At 35.8% G+C, this 6,472-nt stretch overlaps 1 long non-coding RNA gene across 1 annotated transcript in view; it reads left to right on the forward strand.

The window, feature by feature from the left end:
* The window catches only part of LOC132183362 (uncharacterized), a 13,182-nt gene extending 8,384 nt beyond the window's left edge, over positions 1-4,798 (forward strand). The window contains exon 4 of the long non-coding RNA XR_009440402.1: positions 4,517-4,798. This is a non-coding gene — a long non-coding RNA (uncharacterized LOC132183362). The remainder of the gene's footprint in view (positions 1-4,516) is intronic.
* The last annotated feature ends 1,674 nt before the right edge of the window (positions 4,799-6,472 follow it).

Genomic DNA, 6,472 nt, shown 5'->3' on the forward strand with positions numbered 1-6,472 from the left:
AGCCGTCCATCGTGGTAAATAGAATATAGCTGTCTTGCACCAATTTAAGTGACAATTATATGGTGTTTTAAATACCATTGAGCCCACTTTTGTACATTGAATCTAATGGTCATGATCACATATGTAGATTACGATTGATAATTAACGTGCACGATGACAGATGGAACCCATTGCATAAACATCTGGCCTTACTGAATAAAAGCCCACGAGCGTAATGGAGAAAAATAATGGAGGAAATCTCATTCCTCTCTCATCCTTTCCTCATTACTTGTTCAGCCAGAAAAGGAAAATTGAATCCTTGCATTGTGAGACCATGATGCCCAATAATTCAATCTCATCTATCAGTGGACCAGACTCAGACTGTGTCGGTGTAAAGAGAAATTGTCACGGGTGGTTTGCAGAGTACATCACGGGTGAGGGTAGAAAGCTTGTAAATGGTAAAGTGCAGGTAGGGGTGTAAACGAGCTAATACAACTCGATAGCTCGCTCAATACCTGTTCGGTTAAGCTTCGACCCGAACTCGAGCTCGATACTGTACAAGCAGGGGCGGAGGGAAGGGGGGTCGAGAGGGGTCAAATGCCCCCCCTCACACCCAAAAATTTCCCCCACTTTCCGTGAATCTTCCTGAATGCCTTTTTGCCCACCCTCAACACTCAACAGGGAATAAATTGCCCTGAGCCACTCATCAGTCATCAGATATTAGGGCAAATGACTCAAGTGTGAGGCGGCGACATCTTGATTTTTTTATTCTTACAGGGTTTCAGGTTTTTGGTTAGACAAGAGGTAGAAGACGATGTGAGATATATTTTACTACTTTACTAAACACACCGTTTCATTTTGGTTGTTAAGTTCCCGTTTTTACCTAAGCATGAGACTCGCAAGCTGTCAATGCACCGTTTTAAAAAGCTTGTGCAGTTGCTTTTTTTTTTTTGTTTCTTTTTTTTTATCGCATCACTATGACTCTATGAGTCTGTGTCAATTTTGAAACTATTGTCAATTTCAATGCTATTTTTTACCCTAGAAAATTGCCAAACAGTAATTATATCTTTAAATTTGCTTAAAAATTCAGTCAATCGACAAATCAAAGTAACTAGCTTTTTTATTTACTAAGTGAAAAGAGTGTTTAAACTAGAACAAATTTTCACTTTGTCAATCTTTTTGACAATTTTTGTGTTTCTTTAAAATTATGAGATATGTAATTAAATTTTTATACTGATTTATTTACAAATGTACCATTTAAAAATAAAATCGTATATGCAGATTTTTATATCTAGATTACTTTTTAAAATTAATTCTTGATGAATATATATTTTCTGTCACATATTTTAATTGTATGAAATATATAATTATAGTTCTGGAGATCATGGAAAACAATAATGGTTCTCTTGAATAAATTAACGCTAGGTGTGAAAAAATAAAATATAAGTTACATTTATATGCTTTAAATAATAATTAAAATTTCTTGAATTGTTTATTTATTTCATTATTTATGTTCTTTAATATTTTTAATCAATTTTCTTAACTTTATTTTTTAATTTTGACCCCTCTGGACGAAAATTCTGGCTCCGCCACTGTGTACAAGCACGCTTGTTACTGTTAAAACCCGCTCGATTAGTTGTGATACATACTTGACTTGCTCGATCAAACTCAACGGGAACTCGTGAGCTCGACTCGTTTAAGACTCGAACCGGCTCGTTAGCATGACTCGTTAGCTCGTTCATATATCTTGTATATGTATATATACAAGATATATTACAAAAAAATAGTTATATATATTAGTAATTAAATAATATATGTTATATGAATTATTTAATATCCATGTGTATGTATTAGTTGACATACTAACTAGTTAGTTCATAAATTAACATATTATATATATAATCACGAAAAATAGGAAAACAATTTTAATTCAATTGCTGAGAAAACAAGACCATCATGAATACAAAGTCTTTTCCATGATGAAGATAAGCATTGCAACCCACATGTTTATCCACATACGTTTTCTCAAAAAAAAGAAAAAAAAAAAAATCAAATTTCAAGTTGTTCTTGAACTCCTTTTAGAACTAACATTATCTTCTTATAAATAAATAGGACTTGAGCCCACCAACTTGAATATTGATATTTTTCAGCAATCATCTTCACACTTTTTGACAATTTGAGCCATTATCAACAATCTCCACCTTGGCGAAAATTTGGCAACCTCCACCTCAGACCTCAAGTCCGCATCTTGACCGATGCCCATCCCCACGCCCTAGGATGTCGTACAAAACACTGTCTACACCAACAGTAATAATTCTACAAGAATTATCATGCTCTACCATAAATAGCACATGCACTTAGAATTAAACCATTCCAAGAATTTTCATTTTCGGCATATGTCGAAAAAATCTTGCTGAAAAATATGGTGCAATTTCCATGTTTGGTTCCCTTAGAAGTTCGTTAGCTATCGACACCCTTTTCCACCACATACCCGACATCAAAAAACCAAACCAACGTCTTGTATGCAAATGTGGACCCGCTAATAGAACACATCCATTATCCTAATATTTTTAGCGGTCATGCTAGAGGATGTACATGCCCTTATCAAAGAACATCATCATCTCTCTCTGTAACGAGAGAAACAGTATTAGTGTTTTTGGAGCACTCTGCCAAACTTACTCCTCTTTTTGGGCAATTTCTTTTAACGTGTCCAGATTTCCCGCAACCCCAGCATACAAGATTTCCCTTCATAGGGTTCTTTTTCTTCCAGTTTGCAACTACCAACACCGAGTTCTCAGTTGTAGAATTCTGTCCACCACTCAGCCTTCTTTCCTCTGACAGAAGTTTGCTAGTAACTTCTAAGAAGAAAATCTTCTCCTTCCCATGAATCAAAATTGGCTTCATATGTTCATAGGATGACGGAAGAGACAAGATAAGCCCCAAGGCCTTATCTTCATCGTCCATTTTAACTCCCAGAGCTTCGAGTTCGAGACGATTCCATTGAGAACATTCAAATGGTCTGAAATAGTCGCACCCTCAACCATTCGCAGTGTATGAAACTGCTCCTTCAGGTACACTCGGTTAGAGATTCCCTTCGTCTTATACATCTCCTCGAGCTTCTCCCAAAGCTCCTTTGCCGTTGACGTCCCTTGCACATTAGCAACAACTTTCTTAGCTAGACACAACTGAATGGAACTCGCTGCCCTCAGATCCAAATCCTCCCAGTGTACGTTGCTAGTACTGGATTTTTCGGCACCATCACTGGAACTAGAGGCGGGTATACCTCTCAACGTTTTGGGTAGCCCAGATTGGATTAGGATGTCCTTGACTTGTATTTGCCACAAGCCAAAGTTCATTCTCCTGTCGAACCTTTCAATCTCAAACTTCAAGGACTGCATTTCTTCTTAACGAGTAGAAATCCACAACCAAGCTCTGATATAAATTTTTGGAAAAATTGATAATTAATTGGCAACTAATTTCTCACCAACCCTTTATGCGAAAGACAAGTTTGGAAAGAAAACACTCGAGAACACACACCAATCACACACGTACACAAAGAGTTTATGTGGTTCGGCCATATGTCTACGTCCACGGGACGTGATCCGGTCTCCTTTTTTACTATTGAGAAATATTGAGTACAATGGTACAAGCCTGAACCGCTCAAGTTTAATATCTCAAACCTAAGCCCTTAACACCTTGTACACCCCACTCAACTGTCCCTCTCAAATACTCAGTAAAGAAAAATTCTATACACATTGTAAATGCCACAAAGTGCTCTCACCAATTTGGATTTTTCGGATAATCTCAACCAAGGACTACATATCCTTTTATAGAGGCTTAATCACGAAAAATAGGAGAACAATTTTAATTCAATTGCTGCTGGGAAAACGAAACCATCATGAATACAAAGTATTTTCCATGATGAAGATAAGCATTGCAGCCCACATATTTATCCACACACGTTTTCTCCAAAAAAATCAAATTTCAAGTTGTTCTTGGACTCATTTTAAAACTAACATTATCTTTTTATAGATAAATAGAACTTGAGCCCACCCACTTGAATATTGATATTTTCCAGCAATTATCTTCACACTTGTTGACAATTTGAGCCATTATCAACAATATCGAATGCCCTTTTGAAATTTTTGGTGTTTGAATGAGTTTTGCCGTTTTGGATATGGGATTGAATGCTTTGGGTGTGTCATTGTTTGGATATGTATGTCCTCGTGTACTGACTGGATATGATACTCAAGAGTGCCTGTGTATACGAGTCTGAGTTCAATGTCTTTTTTTTGTTATGTTTTGTTTTGTTTTTTATTTTTTTTATTTTTTATTGGTTGTTGATTAATTTCATCTCCTTTTCTTGTGGCTTCACATTCTGGCTTGATGCAGCCCTAGCCTAACTTATAGCTTCGATGCTTAAAAGGTTGAGGGTGTCACTTGATGCAACCAGTGACAACTTTTTTAAATTCTAATATTCTTTTTGCATTCTATACGTTTGATGAAATTTTCATGAGAAGAGCTTATTAATTTTCAGGTGTAATTTATTATAATTTTGCATTATCATTTGCAATCCAAGGATCTGGAAGATTCGATGCTGTCACCCAAGGATCAAATCACATCCAAATTAAATCAGTCTTGTAAAGAAAGATCCAATACTAAGAAGGAAATCATCGCAGAATTTTGTCTGTAAAATATGTAATTGACAGCACATTACTTGCGGACATTTAACCATCGCAGAATTTTGTCTGTAAAATATGTAATTGACAGCACATTACTTGCGGACATTTAACCTCTCCTTCGTGTATAAGTATCATGTACACCTTTGAGAATAAGATACAATAATCTTTTTACCACAATAAGTTCTTACATACACATTTGAAGAGTTCATACACATTGAACATTGTATCTTAATCTCAAAACAGACGGGATAGTTTCATTGGCTTTAGTTGCTCTAAAATAATTCCCCTTTAATAATTGTTTTTTTTTTTTTTGTAAGGTAAAGATTTCATTTAAAAAAACAAAATATGCAAAGAAGGGATAGGGATGGCTAAATTTGAGTCTCATGATAACAACCCCTTTCACTTTCATCCACATAAACACATTCTTCTTCTCGATGTACATTGCCATTCAAGTAAATGCACACTTTGGGGTTTTCTGGAGCAATTTCACCCCTGAGACAAGCTCCCCAGCCAACAACTTGTGATAATTGTGCTCAAAAGTGAATTCTTCATTGTACGAATGTTTTCATAAGCATAAGCCACCCAAGGATTTCAATAAATTTTCAACTCAGTAACCTGCTTTGCTGAAAATCCACCTCAGAACTATAGCTGCTCATTTTTGACAAGGGAGTGCTCAAGTTCTGTAAGTAAATTTGTAACCCACCAATTTACAACCACAATTTTCTTGGCTCTGGCAAGGAAGAAAAAAAGAAAAGCACAAATTAATGGGAAAAGCCTCCACCTATGCAAAATTTCTCTAAAAGGTAGAAAAAAAAAAAAAAAAAAAGAATCCCCTTTTCCCCTACAGATCATTTCCCTACAATCCCATCTACGGATACCCTTTTTTCTCCTTAAACCAAATTTTCTTGGCTCCTACCTAAAACCTTGATGAATATCTAACATTAGCCTTTTGCCATTATCATCCAGGATTCCCTCTATTAGCTGTATTAATTCTTATACTGTGCAACGATTAAAATTAATGAGACCCAATAAATTAAAATGGGCCATTTGCGAGTCTTCTTAGACCGCTTGCATGTAGGCTGTAGCTCTAGTTGAAATTTGAGACTGCTAGATGACTTCCAAATTCGTCCTTCAAGTCTTCAAGTGATATAATCATAACAGTAACATCATCATGGTACTTTCTGCGGTCTCCCTCTGGGGGATGTCCAGTAATTCATGGAAATCCATTCCTGCAAAGAAAACCACCTCAAGTTTAAAATCACGAAATGATATGAAATCATCGATATAAACCTCTTATCTTGCTGAAATGGTGGTTTCAAAGCAACAACAAATCTAAACTTATGGTTCTACCCTCAAAACCAACAGATAAACAAAAATTCTTTAGAGTCTATAAAATTTAATTGTACTATTCAATTGACATAAAGGGGAAACTAAAAAAAAGTGCAGGATGACTTAATTTATCTAACAATTTGAGTTAACCAATAGAGATTCAATTCCCTACATATGAAGGTAAAATGCAAAACAGACCTCAACAAGGGATATCCTACATTCAATTTGGAAAAAATTGAACAAATCAGAATCAACAGGCATTCAACAATATAAATCCAACCCATGTTTCATTACTGCAACACCATATGAAATTCTTCATAGAACAGAAATTTATGTTCGAAAATACACTTCTAGCCTTCTGGCCTTCTGTGGATCCAGAACTTCAAGGCATCTTCTATATGAAGAGTGGGCGAGCATGTGCCGTGGCCCCTACAATCTTGCTTAAAATTGTTTACTTCGTAAGGAAAGTTTTGATTTTGTTG

The sequence above is a fragment of the Corylus avellana genome, chromosome ca5, assembly GCF_901000735.1.
Source record: "Corylus avellana chromosome ca5, CavTom2PMs-1.0".
NCBI classification, from domain to species: domain Eukaryota; kingdom Viridiplantae; phylum Streptophyta; class Magnoliopsida; order Fagales; family Betulaceae; genus Corylus; species Corylus avellana.